The sequence below is a fragment of the Pararge aegeria genome, chromosome 2 (assembly GCF_905163445.1).
Source record: "Pararge aegeria chromosome 2, ilParAegt1.1, whole genome shotgun sequence".
Taxonomy (NCBI): Eukaryota; Metazoa; Arthropoda; class Insecta; order Lepidoptera; family Nymphalidae; genus Pararge; species Pararge aegeria.
In genome coordinates, this window is record NC_053181.1 from 6,987,293 (window position 1) to 7,010,864 (window position 23,572).

Sequence of the window (23,572 nt, forward strand, 5' to 3'; positions counted from 1 at the left end):
TTTATTTTACAGTTCAAACTAAAAAATTATATCTCATGATCATCTTTTATATTTTAAGCAGGTTTGCAAACCACTTTATTAATTAAACTAGAATATATTTTTAAGTGCCCATTTCCATTTTATTTATTTTAAAAACGAGTTTAAAAATACATATTTCAATAAGCCGTTATTTTAGAGTTAGTTTGTTGGTGTCAGTGAGTGTTCCATTTCTGATAGTCTTACAAAAACACTGTGCCATTTTTTACTGTTTTTTCTATATTTTTCTGTGGCGTCAGTAAAATTCTGTTCATTTTTTCATTATAACTATCATAATATTGACAGTGATATATTAATTACACTGAATATTATTTTTAAAATTATTTGAAAAGGCGGCTTTGTTATTTATTATTCCAATTCCTAATGATACATTTTATCTTAAGATACCATTCAAATATTAAAATGGTTTTTATTGAACAACGCTAAAGAAATCAAAAGTTCTTAAGAACCTACGTACATACTCATAAATTTGAAGGATGACACGAAAATATTACTTACAATAAAAAACGGGCCCAATAGAGACAATACTTAACCATGTTAATGTTACGTGCCCTTTAGTGGACCCCGATTCCATTTAGGACCAGACGGGTCAACCCTATTCATATTCGAAATCTAAATATTTATACACGTTCAACGAATAATAATTTTTTGAAGTTCCGTTTGGCTCCATACAATGACGTTTACTATACATGTATATTTCTATACACTTCCTTTTTACATTATGGCATGACTTTAAATTATGGTTGTTTACTTTATTCACACAATGTTATATTATTTAGCTTGTAGGAAAATTACGAATGTATTTTACAATAAATTTAAGCTGCAGAACCTGTAGAATTTGAATCGGCCATCTTGGACTGACTGCTTTACTAATTTAACGTAAGAGGACCGTGGCTGAGGTTACAAAAATAAACGAAATCTATCTTGTAGTTATCGATAGAAGCGCGTTTAACCAAACAAATACTCATATTGTTTCTAAGCATTGCTCACTAAACTACATTCCATGCAGTAAGTTAATTAATTCATTGACATCATCTTTTCGCATATGCTAACCAAAACAGCGATCAATTGAGACGTAATTTGTATTATAAGTATGGCATTCACGTACGAAATCACACTTATAGTGAACAATATGTTCGTTGCAACGAGTATGTGTTACATTGTTATTAGATAAGCAAGAATTAGGTAGGTAACATAGATTTCATATTTTATGTTAATATGTGCGTTAAAATCCTGAAATTATATTATACTAGCTAGACTAGACTTCGTCTGCTTTTGATTTACTTTTTTGATGTGGCATTAAATTTAGTTGTAGATCTAAAAAAAATTAAAGTATTCAGTGTCGCTAAGCCTTAAATGAGGGGTTTGCTGCTGTCCGCTGAGGAGTTCTATCCTCCATCTCCAACCACATTTTCACTCAAATTATGATGATGAAAACCCGTAATACTTATACGAAACCTAAAGTGAACTCAAACAAAAATTGTAATGCTGAGAGTACTTTGAATGTACTTTGACTTTGCTCTGACTTAATACATATTTAAAAGACACAGTTATGTGAATATTAAATACATCAGTCTAATTTTTACACTTAGTAAAGTCTGAGCAACGTCAAATTACGCCCTATGTACATTTTAATAGTACTAGTTGAGCTTTTAGTGACAGAGCTCGTCTAGAGAAGCACTAATGGTATGCTTATTTCTGCTACTCTAGGCAGCTGTATTGCAATGCAGTGGTCCAGTCTGAGAGTTGTGGTTGCCGGTGTAATTACAGCCGAATGAGGCTTTATGCTTACGCCTCAGGCTGTGATGGACACAGTGCGGCGCGTTGCAGGACGTGTACCTTGCATGCCCTGCGAAGTGTGCTCTGTTTATAGACCATGGTTTCCCACTTCATGTGAGCCATCTGCTTGGTCCATCAATTAAATATATAAAATCTCAGCCTAAATCTCTTTGCACCTACTACATAAGACGACGCGAGTAGGTAGCTGGCAGTGGCGTGCATAGTATGCACAGGGTATGCACAGGTTATGCAGATGATATAAAATGAAGAAAATCTCCATTACGAGTTATAAAAAACTTAAGGACAGGCATTGTAAGAGTTATAAAAAGCCTACCCTCAAGTATTTATAACTCTTACTGGAGATTTTCTTCCTCTTATATCATCTGCATACCTTTTATGCACGCCACTGGTGGCTGGTACTCATCTAAATGTCGTGTCGTGAAGGCCCTAGGAATACTTAAGATAGTTAAGTTGCCAAGATACTATGGCCAACACACCTTACTTAATGACTGCCATAAAACATTTTAAATTGGCCTTCTTAAGTGTCCTGTCACCGCCGACATCTAGTCATCAGTATTAAACAAAGCAAAAAGGAGTGAAAGCCTAGTGATTCGGACTCCGGTTTGTTATCATACCTCTATATGGGGTTACTCAGATTTACCTTTTTAGTGTAAGTTAAGCAGTCAGGATGTATAATAAATAGTAAGATATGATTTCAAAAATAAGTGTGAAAAAAGAACTGTTACATGTATTACCTACTAGTCATTAAAAAATAAACTTTAACATTCAATTAGTGGAAGTTGTAAGGAGCAAACAAGTTCTACGACAGGCAACATTCTTGCTTCCAAATGATCAGCGAATCAGATTTTCCTGGGAAATAGTTACGAGTGCTTATGCAGTATTACCACCTTGCCACAAGCCTATACTTTCTTACTATAGATACTGGTTCAGAGTCATTATCACGGCCTAGGGCATATCAGCATTCCTTGCTAGCTACATAAAACATATTTCCTACCATTTGCGGGAGACAAGCAATCTATACTACATTAATAGCGATTTTATGGTCCTGGAAGCTACAGCAAGGTACTGGCTGAGAAAACTTAAACAGTCACTGGCTTATTGCAGCCATAAGTAAAGTGTAATGAATCCAATCGATCTTTGCGGCGGCTCGTTTGACCGCCTAATTAGCAAAAGGCAAACATTATTAAGTGCGTTTATGTTCCAAAATTTCACATTACCAAAGGATTAAAACGAGTTAAGTACCTTTTTCACTTTAATTCGAGGATTCTTAAAAATAAATAAAAGCACTGAGGTTAAATGCGTGTTCGGACTTACTTATTATATAAGACTTTTCCTTATTGATTTTTTTAATCTCTATACTTAAACCACATACGTATAATGAAGGAAATATCAAATATTCAATTTAAAAAAAATTTAGCTAAAAATTTTAGGACCGTTTTCATAAGAAGGAATGTGTGATAGTTAGTATCGACATACCATTTTATTAATAAATTAAAGTTATTAATGCCGAGATTTCTAAGTGATGAACTCACAAGAGTTCCGTAGGGAACCAGATTTGCCGGAACCGTTAAACTTCTATTTGCAATGCTGGCAAGGGGCGTGTAACCTACCTTGAAGGTTCGATGGATGTTGGGATCTCTAAGTGCTTAAATGGCAAAGCACCGGTAAAGCAGCCAGTGTTAGCAGACAACCTGTAGGTGGACATACTCGTACATTGTAAAACGAGTCGCAGGGAGCCGCTGGAAACAAGATGCAAAACGAATGTCTAACATTACATTTCTAGCGGTTCATATGATACTGATGCAAATAATAAATCTCACAATGCAAAACACCATCGGATGTATAACCAATTCGCCGTGTGATAACGGCAAATCAGTGGTCGCAAACCCTCCTCTTTCCGCGGGTTTCGTACAAGTAGACTTAGAGGAAAATAACACTAACCCAAGCGTGCGCGTATGCAAGGCGTGGTGGGTATCATCAAACCCTCTCGGTAGGAGAGGCCTTTAGTCCACCAGTGGACTGCAATAAGCTATCGGTGATATAACTATTAGTAATAGAGCCAATGTCTTATCAGTACAATCTGGACTACCTACTTGATACGAGTGGGTAGACGTCTGTTATTTGAGAGTAGGTATTGTGATAATGATAATAGATGATGTATTGTATGTAAGTGTACAGCGACTTGCTGTTAACAAAAAAATCTAAATCAATCTATTTTATTCCATTTGGATTATACAATCGAGATATATTTCAAATTCAACTTCGTCCAACTTCGTTTCGATATCGTTATGGCAAAATGTGCACGCAGTTTTCTTGGAATAATTTGCGTAAATTTACTATTACTAACCCTTAAGTTTTCTGCAATTGGCTTCATTTTCTGGGGTCCAAGTTCAAATCCTGGAACGCACATCTTACTTTTTTTAAGAAGTAGCCTTTTTATCAATTAAAAAAATACATACATAAATGGTTCAGTAAAAACATCGTGAGGAAATCTGCTTTTCTGAGAGTTCTCCATAAAGTTTTCAAATGCGTGAGAAGTCTAACAACTTGCATTTGGCCAGTGTGGTGGTGGCCAATGGCCTGAACCCCTCCTCAATGTAGGAGGATATCCGTGCCCTGCAATGGGCTTAAATGGTGATGTTGATGATAAGGTATATTTTAAAATTATCTTTTGCAGAGGTGAAGATATAGGTTTAACGCCAAAGATTAAGAAGATGCATCGGTATTATCGAATTTTAATAAACTTTATACTTACCTGTAACACATAGGTAATATAATATAATAGATTTAAAAATTGTAATCACTGGAGTATATTATTTCTTGAAAGCGTTTTTTGTCGGTATAAAAACAAATGTTTTATACGCCATATTGAAGATAATTTTTCCCTCAACGGAAAATAGCATTTATAAATTTAATTCAGGTAACCTTTGCGAACACTTCGTCTATTTTTAGTAAAATTACCTAAAATACAGTTTTTTTTGCCAGGTGTTCGTAAAATGTTGGTATTTTGTGTCAATGACATTAAAAATTGTGCTATCAGGTTTTACCAGTTTAGAAACTGATGAGTAGCGAATTGATAATTCAAGACTTGATTTGAAAGTGTTAAAAAACTACATAAGAGAAGATATAATGTGTATTAATTACAATATACCTACTTAAATTAAACAATGTTATATGTTGCAGAAATGTAACCTTAACACCGATTTCTCAAATTGCCGAATAATCTTTTTCTAACCTAGCACAGTAAACTTCGCCAGTGGTAGTAGCACACAAATATTAGATATGAGGAATAAAGACGTTTCGTCACTTGATTTACCTATAGGTAGGTTAGGTGCAGGTATATCTACCAAAAATATCTGCTGTAAAGTAAAGATGTATTGAATATTTATATTTTTTAACAACAAATAGACAGTGATTAACTCTTACTCATATTTAAGTACGTATCGTATGTTATAGGATATATTAGTTCTTTATTTTTTATATTTATTATTATTAGTATTGTATGTATGTAATCTGGATAAGGATTCGTGTGTAATTGTTCATAAGTATGTATATAATAATAATACACCCCACCAATCGGTTTCCCTTGGTTTTCCTAATCCTAAGGTTGCCTGGAAGAGATCGGCACTAAGCGATAGAGGCCGCCGTTTCTATCCTACTTTTTAAGTTTCTTTTTGTTGTGTCCATTGTTTTTTTTCTATTTGTGGTGTACAAATAAAGTGTATAAAAAAAATAGTATTATGAACTATTGAGTTCCAAAGACTTGTATTCATCAAGTATCGCTTGATCCATAAAGTGTTGTTTTCTTTATTGCATTTATTTATCTGATTAATATACTTATATAGTTATCTTCCCTTTGAGAAAATAATCTAAAATTACCACTACAATTTACGATTGCTTTCTAAAACAGTAAACTATTTACATCTATAAACGTCGATGCTGAGTTAGTATCGCAAATTGTTCCAAGGGACACTTTATAATGCGATCGGTTTATTGCTTTGGAATTGCCTGGCTGTGGAATGGGTGGAAAGCCTATTTTAGAGCTGTGTGGGCGGAGTACTGGAACCTTACGTATAGGTTTACAAAGGTATATTAAGTTAAATCTGGTTTGAAGACTTGACAACAATAGGTACCTACCAAGCGTAGGTATCGACGTGGGCATAGTGAGATTTAGTTTAATTCAGCACGTGACATTGAAATAAACTTTACATACAATACAAAATACAGGTTATTTTAACATAAAATACTTATCGTAATAACTGTTTAACAATAAATGTATTCATTACACCACTTAAAGTTGAGCTACTCATAAAAAAGTTTAGTTCTGATATATAAATAACGATAAGTAAAATTAATGCAGGTATGGTTTAGTTATTGCAAAATAATTAATATTAATAAAAAATATAAAATAAATATTCTAACATATTTATAATTATAAAAAATACCAGAAATACTTGAATAATATTATGATTATAAGTATAAACAATTAGTAGTACTGTGACTGTTAAAGTCACATTATAATTGCGATTACTATTGTTAACGAAATTGAAAATCTCCATTTACGCCTCAAGGTATCTCATAAAATCCATTAAGGTAGTTCAAAGTTTTCAGATTTAATAATAAATTTAGCTAAGCCATCCTAACCTTAAAGAGTCTGTAACTTAACCATTGATGTTAACATTGTAAACTGTATATAAGCTAAATATAAGTACGAACGTTGCACTGTTAGATATTTATTTTGTGAAAAGTATTTGAAGCAGGGAACTCCGTCTAAATAAATCGCAAATGTTATAACTGTAAATGATTTATTAAGTCAATCTCCTCATTCTGCAACATATTATAATGGTTACTGGATTCCAACTCCAATTCAAATTATTTTATTAATTATCATAAGTAGAAACAATAAACTAATCAGGTATCGTGTCTAGTAAATACTTAACTAGAGTATATTAATAAAATAACACTATCATATCTACATACATGTATTAATAAAGGTCTAATTATAAGGAACTTATTGGATTTATCAATACAAGAAATACAAGGATGTTCCGGGTTCCCTATTTTTTACGAATATCCATTATCTATCTACGTAAAATTACTTTTTATATTTTATTACATAATTTCTCTGCCGGAAGTTGTTCGGTTTTTGATTGCAGCTAACATGAATTTAACTAAAAACTTAACTAAATTTTCGTGAACAAGCAAAGGCCTGAATTTTAATCGCCCTACCATGAGTTTTAGTTAGCAGCTAAAATGACGATGATTGTTTACCCTGATTTGATACGGAAAATCCATACTAGTATAATAAAGCCGTTCATTTTGATTGACACAGAGGTACGAGTCCGGAATAAGAAGGCTAGTCATCCTATTCGGGCTTTATTTATTTATTTATGTAAGAGCACTAACAACATGCATATTACACGTTTTTTAAACATTGCACACACACGAACACATGGACTGATATGCACGTCAATGACAAGTGCACATAGCATTGACAAAGCGTCATATAAACTTAATTTGCAAAAAAAAAAAAAATTAATTTATTTTAATTTTTTTTTTTATTTTTTTTTTATTTTTTATTTTATCATTAATGAATAACAATAAGTCATAAAAATTATAACGTACATGGGTAGTAACAATTTTTATCACTGCCGCATTTGAGTAGCTTGCAGTCTTAGCTCTAAATCCCTCTGTCCTATGAAAGGAGGTCGAGTCCAACTGGAACAATAAATTGGAGCTCATGATGCAGATGATGATTCTTGTGTAGTTGATATACCTTATACGCCATCCCCTCAAGTAATAAATATAATAGCGGTATATAAAACGAACATACTGAATAGGTAAATCGTTGATATCCATTGCATCTTCCGGGTTGTAAAGGTCTCCAACTTTAAATTATCCACCATCTAATGTGATAACCATAAAATGTTTATGCTTTGAGAAATATTTATCATCTTTACCTGACCATACTTTTATTCCATGAACACGAGACAAGTTTTTCATTTGATTATTTTTTATCCATTATTGTCAAGCCCATAAAATATGTTGATGTTGGCCTTTTTTGTAAACAAGGGCAACCCTTGCGTGGCCATAAAACGTAAATAAAATATGTAATGGCTATATTAAATTGTAGCTTATCCTGTCTATTATTTAGTTCCTTATTATTGAAATGTCAGATATGCAATTGAATTCGCCCGCATTCTAACATGAATTCCCGCTTTGCCAATTTAGGGTGACCTTCCATCAAAATTGTGCGAGGCTGCTTTGCTCGGGATGTGCTTTTTAGGAATACAATAGAATGATTTTCATAGAAAGGGACATATAGGTATGTACAATATCGATTATCAGGATTACAAGTCATTGAAACTCAAAACTTCGCTTGCCCGCGTTAGACTTATGCTAGGCCTATTCGAATACAAGATGAATCTACATGAATCGCTAATACTACATACTTTTAGTAACTATTGGTATGAGGGGATTGTAAAAATATGACTAGGTTAGAGCAACTTACAGCCCTTTACTCAGCCCCATCTTTTTTTCATCTATGTAATCCAATACATTATAAAAAATATATTCTTTGAACATACTAGTACACGTTCAATAAAAAATAAAACTTTTCTTGTTTTATCGAACGCGCTACCAAGAACATTTTAACATAGATTGTACTCGTTACTGGAAAGGTCGATACAGTATCACAGCTTAAATTTGTATTCACACATCTAGCACACCTTCAGCTTCTTCGCTTCTAGTGGAAAGCCGGCCTTAGACTATAAAATATGGTAATAACAAACTGTCTTAGGTATCGCATAAAAAAAACTCTTAATAGGCCCGATAAAATATGGTAAATTGGTTAGAAACATTGCCATTTCAATCTTATTAATAAGCGGTATTTTCAAACCGGTAAACCCTATTTGTATTTAATTTACCTATGAATATGTGTGAAGTGTTTAATATGTGTTAATTGAATCTTTGCTACATAAAGTGCGAAATTTTTATACATGAGGTAGCCTTTAACTAGTGGGTAGTAAAATTAAAATTTTTGAAAAGCCAGAACGCAAAATGAATGCCGCAGTTTTTGGCTCTTGATTATGGATAAATAAGCATTGCAGGAAACAAATATGAATGTGATGTCAGGGCTGTATCTGATTTCTTTCAGTAAAACTATGGCAGTGGTTTACTCAAAAACTATTAGGTTTTCGGTTTCACAGATAAGTCTCAGAGACAGTATATAATGTACCTCTAATGTCTGTCAAGAATTATTTCGGTTTTAACTTACAAGCTGTTTATCCATACAAGAGATAGAATAGAATAGAAAAACTTTATTGCCACAAAACACAAGATATTTAATTTTTCACCTATCAAAGAACGATTACAGGGATAAGGAAAAGTTTTCCCCTGTTTATAATTATCAAAACTTTAACCGATTGAAATCCACGGCTGGACATAGGTCTTTTGTAGGGAGTTCCAAAAGCCACGATCCTGGGCCGCTTGTTTCCAGCGGCTCCCAGTGACTCGTTTGATGTCGTCTGTCCACCTCGTTCAGGGCCGACCAATGCGACGCCGCGTTTATAATATTATAACATTAAACGTATATTATTTCCCACCCATACACGGTGAATGGATAAAACTGTGAAAGTAGATGAAAATTTTGGTCCTTTCCCCGTGGATATAAATGACTTATAAGTTCATATATATACCCGTAATATGCAGTATGCACATACCATCATATAATAATATATATTTAATAATCTACTTTTATAAATACTAGATATAAATAATTTAGATACGTGATGGTCACTTGTAGGCATTATAATAAATAGATAGAAAGAACATATTGAACATCCAATTGAGAGTTGTTGTTTAAACTTTTTGTAAGACAGTTCTCGTCGTCAAAGATTCCATTGTTTAAAGTCATGGGAAAGTTTTGATGGTTACTCAATGACTGAAGAAACATGGCCATTAGCTACAGCTATTAACATTTCGTGACAAAGTAAATTTACAACCTTTTACTTTGGTATCAAATATTATAATTATGTTTTAACGTTAGCAAGAGATTTATTAGTTCCTTAAATAACTATATTTAAAACATATATTTTGCTATGCACCGTTATAATTGATGGTATTTATAAGACTTTCCGGGTTTAACGATGCAATTGAATACCACTGAAATCACAGCACCCATCAAGTCGGTCAGTTAAGTTACGGTAATAATAATCAACAAAGAAACACTTTAAAGTTATCGGTACTAAGTAGGTAGGTACTATTCATGTTTACATTTAAACATTTCGTTAATCGGTATCTAATAAAAATCGATTCAGACGAAAACTTCACAAAATGGTCCTAGAAAAATCTCCAGTGGTCATTAAGTTGGCTGAAGAGCTATTACCGCCGACTTAGCGTAATTGAAAAAAAAATTTATATTTTTAAGTTTGTTTTAAATATGATGATTGCATATAAACTAATTTTATTTGGTTAAAATTTACCAACAAAACGTTAAATTTTAATTCAGCAGCACATTTAGCTAATGGGTACTTCTCCGGTAAAACGTATGCGTCTTTGTTACGCTAAGTCGGCGGTTATGGTTCGATATCAGGCCAATATATAAAATTGCACTTGGTACCTATATACTCGTTATTTTACTGATAATGGTAGTGTTATCAAAAGTGTCTCTGGCACCGATATTTTCCATTTAATCTGTACGCAATTAGACAATTTATCAACGTCCTTGTACTTATAACATAAGGTCGAAGATTATGATACGGTATCCAAAGCGTGTTATAAAGCTAATCGCACATTTCTTCAGCGTAGGTAATTATTGTGACGACATTATTCGTAATTCGAGAACCTACTGAGTAAATACGGAATAAATATACAGCATACCGCTGGAATAAATAAAGGCTGTATCAGTTTCATATAAACAGAAGAAAGTCTTCCGTAATCAAAAATAGATAATTCATGTTGGTGCACTCGTTCCCACTTCACCATGCAAAGTTACCACGGCAAGCAGAAATGGAATATAATGTTATAAATCATATTCCACAGTAAAATAAATTATTTGAGTAGAGACGTGTAACAACAATATTCTAGCTCTTGGCCGCAAAGATAAGGTGATAACATGCGGTATTTATAAACAATCAACCGCGATTTTGTCTGTAGGTACTGAATTTTTATAACTAAAAATATTATCAATAAAAAGTTAAAAAGTAAAAATAGTCTAGGTATAAAAAAAAATGGCAATCTGGTGTTCCTTTTCAAAATATTAAAAAAATAAAAACAATAACAAATTTGAGTAAACAACAAGTTGAAACTCATTATTATTTATCAGTTATTGATGTTCTAAAATCTATTAACAAACAATAGTGCAGTACATTTTTGTTCTAGGAGACCAGATATGGTGCAATGCACTCGGCATAGGGTTGCTAACTTTTTTAAGTCTATATGAGAAATTCAAAGCAGATTATTTTCATAACTATTAAAAAAAAGAGGTAATTTCCTAATAATATAATTTCCAACCACTTCTAAAGAAAGTAAATTACGAACTCCAAACCTCTCCACAATCATGACTTTGAGCACCAACGAAGTCATATGACTGCACAGCGTTTGTTGATGCAAAATCTAGTTGCATTTGTTTGAGTTCTAGAATCCGTCCACATCGAAACCCTTCGTTGGCCCGGAGTTTACGCCTTTAAAGCAAGTAACTCTAATCCTACCGCTATGACATCAGAATGGACATCATAAGCCGATTTCTAATACGATTTCTAAAGGTATTCAAATATTAAATCTAACACACCGACAGAGCCTAGTGTGAGTTTTTAAATAAACATATTTGACAGTTATAGTCAGTGTGAATCTACCAATCAATGGAGTTATCTTCATCAGATTTACATCTTTATCATTCTCACCCTAGTTATGCCCCAAAGCTGGCTCCTTTACTCCCAAATTTTAGGACAGGGAATAAGATCTTATATCGTAAATGATCATCATCATCATATCAACCCATTATCATTACGGGCCCACCACAGGGCACAGGTTTCCTCCAAAAATGAGAAGGGGGCACGTAGTCGAACACGCTGGCTCAGTGCGGGTTGGTATATCCGCCATGCTTCTTCAATTGCAGCTCAGATAGACAAATAAATAAAAAAAACTTTATTGCAAAACTCTAAAAAACCATACAAAAAAAAGACACACGTTAGTAATACATAGTGCTAGGGTGCAAAGATGGCCTTATCTCTTGAAGTGATCTGTTAAAGGTAACTTTAGCAGCTTAATACGCTCATCGAAATATGAACGACAGATACCAGCACTTGAAAGAATTCTAAGATCTTTTTTAAGTGTTTTTTTTTTCCCAAATAAAAGATTTATTACTATAAGTATTATTAAAGAAACCCTTATTATAAACAAGGGTTTTAACAACAAACAAATAGATTCCCCGAACGATGTCAGCCACTGAGTTCATTCTTCAGAGAGATTTTCCAACTACGCGGGAGATATTATACCTAGTTCACAGGTATTTGCACAAACACAGGTGCACTCCCTTAGTCCAATGGGACAGCAGATCTTGCAAAACTAGAAAGAGATCAGAGGCGGGACCGATAGCTTTTCGTGCTCTCCGAGGCACAAGGATCAATAGACCAACTAGGCAGTGCGACAGATGTATTATGACGTTGTTAAATTGAAAATTTACATTAGAGGCCCTCTTGGTTCTGACAGCCCTTGCACTGGCTCGTTTGGTATATTATGGTAATATTGTCCTGACACAATAGACACAATTACAATGCTTCTGGCTCAATCAGCGCATAATGGCTGACCCGTATCCTCCACACCTTTCAGGTGACCTGATTACTTGGTTATTGTTTACGCTCGGCTACCTAGCGTTATTGATATGCCTCTCGTTGTTTCATAGGCTACTCACTTGGCTTTCAATAAATAAATAAATAAATATACTTCTACAATACACACATCGGCATCCAGCCCCAAAGTAAGCGTAGTTTGTGTTATGGGTACTGAGAAGACGAATATTTTTATGAATAACATAAAAAAATACTTATTAAATGCTAATAAACACCCAGACACTGAAAAACATTCCTATTTATCACAGAATTTTTTTCCAGTTGTGGCTATCGAACCCACGGCCTTGGAATCCGAAAGCAGGGTCGCTGCCCACTGCGCCAATCGACCGTCCGTTGAAATGTATCGTAAAAAATACAAATATATTACGACACTATACACATCGCCATCTATCCCCAAATTTGATACTAATATCAATATAGTAATAATTAATATTAATGTAGTAGTAATTTTATACTAATATTAGTAATATTAATATTAATCCACTGATGGCCGGTTTTTCCAGTCTCCGTTCATTCCAGTAGAGTTTAGTTAGATGCCGGAATGGTGACACTGCTTTAGTTGAAATACTGTGTTGGATTCGGTTATTGGACTGGGTCGCTATTGAAATATTATGCAATATGTGTATCATAGTTGGTAGGAACGTGGTTTTTTAGCTTCAAGTCGTGATGACCTTGTGACAATAACACGGTCGTTATCAAGGGATCAAGGTTTTAAATACAAGTCAGGCACATTTATGTTTCATAAAAACTGATCTGGTAAAATTTATCAATTACATTTTCTCACGGGCTGTATGGTGAAGGTAATTATTTTTTAAGCCAGGTAAATCTCAGCCAGGTTATAGTTCACGAACTTGCCTACACTGGAGCAGTAAATAATATTCTATTAAGTTTTTACTATATACCTATATTTATTTATCACTCGTCTGTTTTTAAAATGATTTACTGTCAATCATTGGAGTTTGCCTTTTGTTCCTTTTTTTATGTGTAGTATAACTTATGGATTAATTGAAGGAACACGTCCTGCAACGTTCTGCCCAGTGCCCATCAACCTAAGGCACAGTTGTTGAGCCCCGTAAGCCTGTAATAAAACCTGCAACCACACCTTGCAGATCGATAGATAGCATTGCAAAAATACTGCTTTGCGGCAGAAATAAGCATGGCGGTACCACTTTGCCGGACGAGAAATGTCACACAAAGCTTTACTTATAAAAAAATGCCTCTAGGTAATGAGATGCATATAAAACAAGTAAATTTATTGACAAAGCACAGAGTATTAACGTATTTAAGTGGAAGCGGCTGATTTAAAACAGAAGCGTAAGCATTGGATACCGCAGAAGAAGACTCTAATGGTACTCACTGTAGAAAAGTAGAAATTCAGAATTCATGATAATGTTGAAAGGAACCACTAGCCAAAGAACAAAAATCGTGGGAAAGCCAGTGCCTTAAGAAGAAAACTTGATAGCATCTCAGTACAAAACACTCCTAATTAGCGTCGAACGATGAATGTATTTGCATCAGATAAGTGCGCGGCAGTTGGCACCGGGAGAAAGCTGAAAGCTACACCTAGCACCGCAATGACCCGAGATTGATGCGAAACCTGACACTTCCTCATTATCACACTTCCCTTCTTAGTGTTACCTAGTAATTTTATTGGTTATATAAGTCTATCTTTAAGTTCTTTTGTCATCACTCAGATAATGTAAAAAGAATGAAAACATCAAAAGTCGTCATAAAAGGATCAAGAGATGAAGATCTTAGACCTAACACGCTGTTCTAACTTACGTATTGTTTCAGGAAACATGGAAAGGTTTCTAGTTAATTTTTCTAACGGCAGTCATGTATTTATATACTTCAAAGCTTGACCATGAAAATAAATCGCATTATTAACATTTGTGGAAGATATATTGCAGATAAAACAAGGGTTCACAAAAACTATGCAACTCATTTTTATTTCTTACATATCCAGGTATCACCTCAAAGTTTCTTAGATTTGTTTCCACGTCAGCTGCGACAGATAATTTTGAATTATTGTTCTGTTTAATAGGCAGATTATTTTCTGAAATTTTTAGAATAAATAAAACTCGATCACAATAATAACTAAATCAGAGCCAATGGCATACATAATGCTAGCGCAAGGTTGATACAGTTCAACATTTTTATTCGAGTTTACTTTCACTCCGCATGAAGCCACGTGTAAACTCAGCTCTTTTCAGATGCATCCATTTCATAGTTTTCTAAAGAACGAAATGACCTCTAGCATTTCGCTGAAGTTGCTCGCTATATTTGAACGGTTACTATTCTTTTGATTTTTTTTTCTCATTTTTCTCATGGCGTGTTTTAAGATAACCCAATTTCTTGGGTAAAGTTTATTGTGATATGATGTTTATAATCATATGTAGAAATATTAACCCTGATTTCGAATATAACGTTCCCAATTCAAATAGATGTTAGGTCCAGCATTGGATGTCAATTGGTTAAAATAATGATGTTGATGATGACCAAAATAAAAACGTGCCTACCATGAGATAAAATAAGGATGGACACATCGACAAAAATAGATGTGTTAAATTTTTAACCTCCTCGTTTCAAGTATGTTAAAATACAGTCCTATTTTTATTAATTATATTTTTTCCGTGCCAATAGCCCTTCATCAGTCTCTGTGCTTTTTATATACAATTTTGCGCTTAGATTAGTTAGGTATCCTATAGTTCTGCAATTTTATTAAATTATATTTTGTTACAATTAGTAAGAGAAATTAAGTAATCATTCATTAATTAAAAAATACAAATAGATTATAATCTGTATTGGTTGTATGCTAGAACAGCAGATTATATGATTTGTGATGCCGTCGATAAGAGATTATCATCCTTGCAATATTTACAGCATTGATAGTACTGTAAGTGAATAATTATTATTGCGCAAACAAAAATTGTTATCTTTTATCGTATTATAGGTTTAATCTAAGTAATTTTTATTACTTATTATATTATCATAAATACATCTGAAGATGCATCCGCAGAATAGGAATAACATTGACTTAATTCTTTTAATCCTTTTTTATGTTATGTAAGTTACGAGTTGACGAATTTATTTTAAATTAATAATGCATTAACTTTAGTATCAAATAAAAGGCTAAAAAAATCACTTAGTTTATTTAAAATAATGAAAACAGGTCATATATATTATAATGACTTACGTTATACCAATAATATTATATTTAAAAATAAATATTTTAGTATAATGTGAAAAGTCACAGTCACAGGTACTTTAATTGTAATATTTATGTAAAGTTTAAGAATATTAAGATTGCAATTTATTTTTATCTAAAACATAAATCTGTAAGTAGGTGATTACCAACTCAGAATTATAATAAAAATCTGTTAAATAATATTGTTATATTTGTGTTCTATTCAGATAAGCACATTAGAGATAAATTATTATACCTAGTAAATACGTCATTACGCAAAAGTAGTACTAAATATGTAATAAGTACCTCCTTCATATTTAAATAATACTCACAGATGGTGGCGAAGTGGCTTGCACTTCATACATGTCCAAAAACACTGCCTACCGTAATAACTATAATAAATAATACGTATAGAGTGAGAAATTTTATATTTTCTTAATACTTCATATCTACTGCGGTCATGAACCGGTGCACTTTTCAAAATTCACACAAATTATATAGAATAAAAATTATATATAACTAAGTTCTGAATCGTAAGGTTAGAAGGCAGAATTTCCGTTAACAGGTGTTGGGATCATCATCATTGTCAACCCTTTAATAATTGCCCTATTACAAGACACGGTTCCCGGCCCCGTTTCGCTGAGAGAAAAAACTATTGATCAAATTTTTATACTTAGCAGGTTTCGGGCCGCATTCTACAACGCTGGCCAATGGGTATATAATAGTTATTGACTAATATTAATTTGTGACTATCGAATAAAACATACGGTAACCAACTGGAGGAAAACTTTCTACCCTAGAGCCGAATCAAATATAAAGAAACAACTAACAACTTAAATAAATTCTCAACACAATCATTTTACCTAGATGAAAACATTAAGGACAGCAGGACAGTTGCCAATTGGTGACTTCAAAGACCAATCGTCTTCATAGAAAACAAGTGTACAACCATATCTGTCACATCATTGATGGTAGAACTTCAGTACTTAAAATAAAATTGGTGCACAGTAAAATAACATTGATCGTTTAAACCTTTTTTTAAATAAGAACGGTGAAAGCACACTGTGACTTCTAATTAATTAAACTTATCGCGAATTTGTTTCGATCAATCATTGTATTAAATATTTGTATGTTGGCACTCGCAATCTAGAACTTGATAAATAGCCTAAGTCCAAAACCACTCGTACTCAATTAGAGAAACGGTACCCGATAATTAGCTTATGTCCGTGTTCTTTTGAATCTCATTCGACATGGCCTAGATAGTTTACTGTACATAGAGACATTAGTCCTACCTACCTACCCCAAAGTAGTAAAGTGTTTACAAGTCATGGAATGAAAAAAAATTAAATTGCTTTGTGGCTTTCATTTATTAGTTTCTGTTCTGCGTTCGAGGGTCCGTCTTCTCAGTAACTGTCATTTTAATTCTATGTAAGCAGTAATTTAATAGGTTTTACTTACAGACCGTTTTTGTGAATAACAGGCATTCCTCTCCGAAGATTTACGTCTTTATCCAATTTTATTGTAACCAGCAAAATAAAAAAGGGCCCACCATGAGATAAAACAAGATATGTTGAATTTTTGACCTCCTCGTTTAAAGTCGTTTAAAATATAGTCCTAATTATATCTATATATATATATACAAGAAAGATGTGTTCGTTACACCATTTATAACTCAAGAACTGCCAGACCAATATGATATTAGTTTTTTTGGATTCCACTTAGACTGGAATAGGATAATAAGTATTAAAATATAAGATTCATAAAAAAAATATCCGCGGTACGAGCTTCGCCGGGACAGTTAGTTAATTATATTTTTTCCGTGCCAATAGCCCTTTATCAGTGTATGTGCTTTTTATAGGTTAGAAACATACAACATTATTAATTAATTTTTATACAATGTTGCACTTAGATTAGCTTGGTACCCTATATCATAATGTATCTAAGTATGAATAATAAAGTCAACTACCTAGCATACAGTCCAAAACAAATACTATGTTTTATGTGTTTGTCGATTAAGATGTTCAATTAGTACAAATACCTACATTCTTTATTGGTATTACATAATAACGAAATTTCACGTAATTTTTTCATCGATATTAAGTGTCAATAATTATGGAAAAAACTGAATACCATTACCGAGTTAACGAATCTAAAATAACTTTCACTATTACATGAATTAATTGAACGACTTAAGAAAAAAATTAATTAATTAGCCACATATGAATCTGAGATAGGGAAATTCCTACCTAATTGCCAAGTTTGCAATCAAACCCGAAAAGAATAACTTTCTCCTGGTAAACTCTCTATGTACAGTTAAAGCTTACTTATTACATCAACTTTATGACGATTATAATTTCTAATAATTTAATATGTAGGTACAAGATTCACAAATATGGATGTCACGACTGTGGCAAATTACACAAAACCAAGTAACGAACAATACGCAGAGATCGCTTGTTGGCAAGGTGGCGTGATCCTAGCTCACGAGTCACGACAAAGTCAAATCGGATAATGTATTTAGAGTCACCGTTACATAGTGATAATTCTACAGAGGTTCTTTATATCAACATTGGTAATTTATTTAATGAAAGTCATATTTTGCATCACCCAATCAGCAATATGACTATCATTTAGCAGTGAGAGTTTATCATAACCATTCGATTTTTTTACAATATTGTAATCAGGTCGATGACCATCTATTTACTTATTATATTTGTGGACTCTCGTTATGGTAGGAAATAAGATTGCAATTTGTAACAAAATTAAATAGAATTCGACCGTTACAATTACTAAAATATGTTTTGAATGTAAGTAATGCAATGAAGTTTAAAGAAGTTTTTTTTGAAAACGGTATACAAACACTTCAAACAGGATTTTTATTTGAAATGTTACGTAAATCTTTAATCAACAGCCATTACCCTTGCAGATAAGCATACACCCGTCATTAACTGCATTGTCAAATATATACCTTTTATCAGGTGAGTCAATAACTAACTAACGTTGATGTTGTTTTACGATTCAAAAACCAAATAATAAATATGTATACTTTTTTCATTCAAGAATCACGATCACGATGGTTGGGTTTATCGACATTACTATTACGGCAATTATTGGGACTCCAAGCAGTCTCGTAACGACAAATGCAATGCAAGCGTAACCTTGGAACGAGAAATAATACTTAAAATAAAAGGCAAGGACATCGATTACGACTGATTTGCTATTGAGATCGCAGTTAAGTCCTTATTTATTAATAAAAAATATGCAAACTTAAATCTTTAAGGAATGTTTGCTACATTGAAATATTTAAATAATAAATGTATGTTACATTTAAGAACCACTTTCGCAATCGATGTTGCGTTTGATTTTGAACGTTAGGAGTTCCTCCAACTTTACGGAATAATGTCCGTTTTTAGCCATCAAATATCTATTGCTTTAATGGTTAAGGAAAAATTCGTGAGAAAACCTGCATGCCTAGGCGTTCTCCATAATGTTCTCAAGGTGTGTGAAGTCTACAAATCATCACCTCAGAATTAAGAACATACAGACACCGTGTACACGACTAATATTGAAGCATCAAAATATTTTACCTTTAATGTTTTAAAACGTTCACCAAAAAATGGGGAAAATGGGAAAAAGTTTGCGAGCTAGCAACATTCCGCGGGTGTAAAATGAGACGTGGGCATACAATTGCCGACTGGCGCAGTGGACAGCGACCCTGCTTTCTGAGTCCTAGGCCGTGGGTTCGATTCCCACAACTGGAAAATGTTTGTGTGATGAACATGATTGTTTTTCAGTGTCTGGGTGTTTATCTGTACATTATAAGTATTAATATGTATTATATTCATAAAAATATTCAACAGCTATCTTAGTACCCATAACACAAGCTACGCTTACGTTGGGGCTTGATGGCGATGTGTGTATTGTCGTAGTATATTTATTTATTTATTTATTTATATTTAATTATAGCTGAATTAGGACTATGTATGTTCTTAATTTAATGATCACTACAGCCTAAACTTTTGACGTTCTGAGGTAGACCTGTGCGCTGTAAAGGGTCGGTATTGGGTAATGATGTTAAGGTGTTCAGTCCTCCTTCTCCAAGGATTATCAGCACTGATCTTCGTCACGGACCATTTGGTTATACAGTCAAGCCCTGACTTGGCAGTAACGAAAAAAAGGTTTGTCACTATACCAACTGCACAGCCATAAAATAATTTAAGTTGAAAGATAAATGTTATCTATTCGAGTCAAAACCCCGTTCGCATTTAATAGGTTAATCGGTACTATTATTACGGTAATATTCGCAAGTTTTAGACTCCAAGCAGTCTCGAAGCGGCCAATGCCTCGAAGCTTTGGATCGAGAACTAAAACTATATAAAAAGATGGTAAAAAGCTTTTGCTATCCTTTTATCCCACTTTGATGAAACTAAGGGCTAACTAGTCCAAGTGTATGGTTTTTTGCAAATCTAATTTTCTTTGAATTGAGTTCTTATAAACACCGCGTTTGCATGCATGTGCATGCATTGTTTAAATGACTGATGTGCTGTTGTACGTTGAGGAATTCAGTCCTCCCCCGAAATTAATCAGCACAGATCGTCGTCACAGACCATTAGGTGAGTATGCACTGAAGCCCTAATATGGCATTGATGAAAAAAGCTTTGTCGCTACAAAAACTGCACTACTATAACGGAATAGTTTAGGTTGATGAATTAATGTATCTATTCCATTTAAAAACCGCGTTGGCAATGGATGGGTTAATCGGTACTATTATTACGGTAATGATAGCAAGCTGCAGACTCCAAGCAGTCTCGTAGCGGCCAATGCCTCGCAAAACTAGCCTTGGACCGAGAAATAAAACTAAAAATTAAGTGGAAGGGTATAGACCTCTCGCTATATTTTTTATCCCACTTTAAACAAACTAAGGGTTAACACGCCGCAGTATGGTTTTATTACAATCCAAAATTTTCATGTGAACACTGCCATATTTTTTTTCATTTAGTTACTTTTGTTCCTTGGAGGTTATAATAACTACATAACACTTCAAACTCTGGCTAAGCTGGCAGTTTCAAAAGCTTCTGAGGAAGCCAACAAAAAACAAACGTGTTATCTATATTAGAGCAATTCATACAAGGAATTTTTAATCTTTTTGTGTGATCTTTCATTTTTATGTATTTTTTTTATCATCGGATTTTTCTTTCTATAAATTAAGTTAATTATAAGTAAGATAAATCGGTAAATAAGTCACCAAGCCGTTTTGATACTACCTTTACCTTTTTGAAATATATAAGAAGTAAGTAGGTAGTCAAAAGTTTTTTATTATAGAAACACAAACAAACACAACTTGACGTGAGAACCAGGTACAACTACCTACGCTACAGAAATTATTTATTGTTCTGAACACCAAACAAAAATTGCCTTCATTCGAAAATAAACCCTATAGGTATAAACTGACCCAAAAAGCAGTTGTACCTAGGTTCTTCATATAAGAATTCTTCATATGCTAAGTTTCAGGCCTAGAGCTTGAATAGTTACAAAATAATGGATAGGTAGCAGCGCAGACGATGAAAGAAAACAGAAATCTGACAGCGCAGTCTATTGAGTATAATTGTCGTCCAGAATCATGAAAATCGTAAAATCCGTTTAGGAGGAATGCAGGTACATACCAATACACTTTCAGAAGAATTGTAAATTAAGATTAGAATAGTTATTAAGTTAAAAACAATATCTGTGCCGGCCGTACAGAAAGACAGTCGTTTGTCTATCTGAATATCAAAGCCAATGTCACATGGGCACGCAAATATAGCTATCATTTTTCTAATAAGGAAACAAGTACGTATGTAGATTGAAGGTACTTACCTCCCTACTACGGTAATAACTTTAGTACCACTTAGTAGATAATTATTCAAATAATTAACAATGCCCACATATAACCTATGTATAATACAAGTACCTACGTAAGCGTTACTTTATTAAAAAATTTGATTAACCACAAAAAAAATCATAACTTTTGTCTAAATAATGAGCAGTCCTTTTTACCTAGAGTCCAACTACCCAGCTACCTATTAAAAAGATCCAAGAGCATATAAACTGTAAAAGTTCAAATTTTGGAAATGCACCCACAACGTTGATGCAAAGTAATAATAATTTCTCTATAAAAATAAAATAAATAATATAACTTTATTATGAGGTATTTAGTATTTACGCATTAGTATAAAAACATCATATTCGCCGTTACTAAGTAGGTAAATTGATAATACATTTATCGTCCGCAATGATTGATTAATATGTAATTAATTAAAGTAATTTGTCAACCTACCCACTTAATTAACTAAGTATACGTACCTACTAATAAATTGGTTTGAAGATCCTATCTTTATTTTTTAATATTTATCTAGGTACCTACTTTATTACGAATATGACCTAGTTTTACGTCGATTATTGTATCGATAATTTTGACGATACTCAAGAGATTCTTCTTAATCTTTCGTTTGTAAAACGTGGATAAAATAAGTTTGCTATTTATTCACTTAAAATAGAGAAGACCTGTTAAAACTACTATAAAAAACAGTATGCTTATTGGTTTCAGCTATAATTATTTTAATTCTAAAATATTAAAAAAATTACGGTTATTAGGTACATAACTACCTACGTAGAAGTGGCAAAAAGTTTGATTGGTAGGTAGGTATGCCTACCCATTTTAAAATAAAATACCCGACTCTAACTCAAATATTAAATTGTGAACCTTGAAAACTCGTTTGTCGTTGAATCGGTAGTTACGTTTGACTCATTATTTAACTCATTAAATTACTCTAAAATATTCCTTAATCACATTGATAAAATATGAAGATTTTAAATTAAAAGTATTCCTATATTTAAATGTAACGGAGCACTCATTTTAATAAAGTAAAAGTTAAGAAAAAGAAAACACTCACCTAGAAATGTTGTGCAAATTAAAAACTATAATAATGTAAATGGAGGCGAAGTCGTCGTGTCGATATGAAGTTATGAGTCCTGTATAAAATCCCGAGCACAAATTCTTCTCACTGACGCACTGTCACTTTTCAATTGGTGCACGGCCGGCTTTTTTATTCTGTGGACATCACGCCACGTCGGTGCGGCTCCTGCACGTGGCGCGCTCTCTACTCCGAGGTTCGTTGCGGACTGCCGACTGGCTGACACGCAGCACGCCAACCGTTCCGATACGACTCGAACTCTCAAACTGCACTGAGAACATTGCACAGTGGTCTCGACTCTCAAAATGTAACAAAATCTAAAGTCTGTTGCAAATTAAAATCTGTAGCCCAAAGTCGGTAATTTCAGCGTAGCATCGGTATATTTGTCAGCCATTACTTTGCGTAAGTCTATCGTAGGTACTCACAATATATATGAGTGGGGAAATTTATGGCTTCCACACAGATTTTCTAAAATCCATTTTCTAATTTCCCTACGCACTTTTCACTACAACACCGAAATTCAATCATGATGATACGAAACCCCTTTTGGTGCTTAGGTATAATAAATATAGATAGAAACAAAAATGGAAAAAGTAGATCTTTCTGGAATTATTTAAATTTTGCATATAATTATTATAACTATATTTCGGTACAATTAAGTCCTCATTTCGATGGAAATTCTGATGATTCCGTAGCTCCGAAAATATTCGTTGCTTTTTAAATACTTACTTAAATAATAGATATAC

At 33.2% G+C, this 23,572-nt stretch overlaps 1 protein-coding gene across 1 annotated transcript in view; it reads right to left on the reverse strand.

Moving 5' to 3' along the window:
* The window catches only part of LOC120628352 (protein windpipe), a 61,206-nt gene extending 38,127 nt beyond the window's left edge, over positions 1-23,079 (reverse strand). The window contains exon 1 of the mRNA XM_039896679.1: positions 22,806-23,079. The gene's annotated coding sequence lies outside the window, so the exon portion shown is untranslated. The remainder of the gene's footprint in view (positions 1-22,805) is intronic.
* Positions 23,080-23,572: the final 493 nt, after the last annotated feature.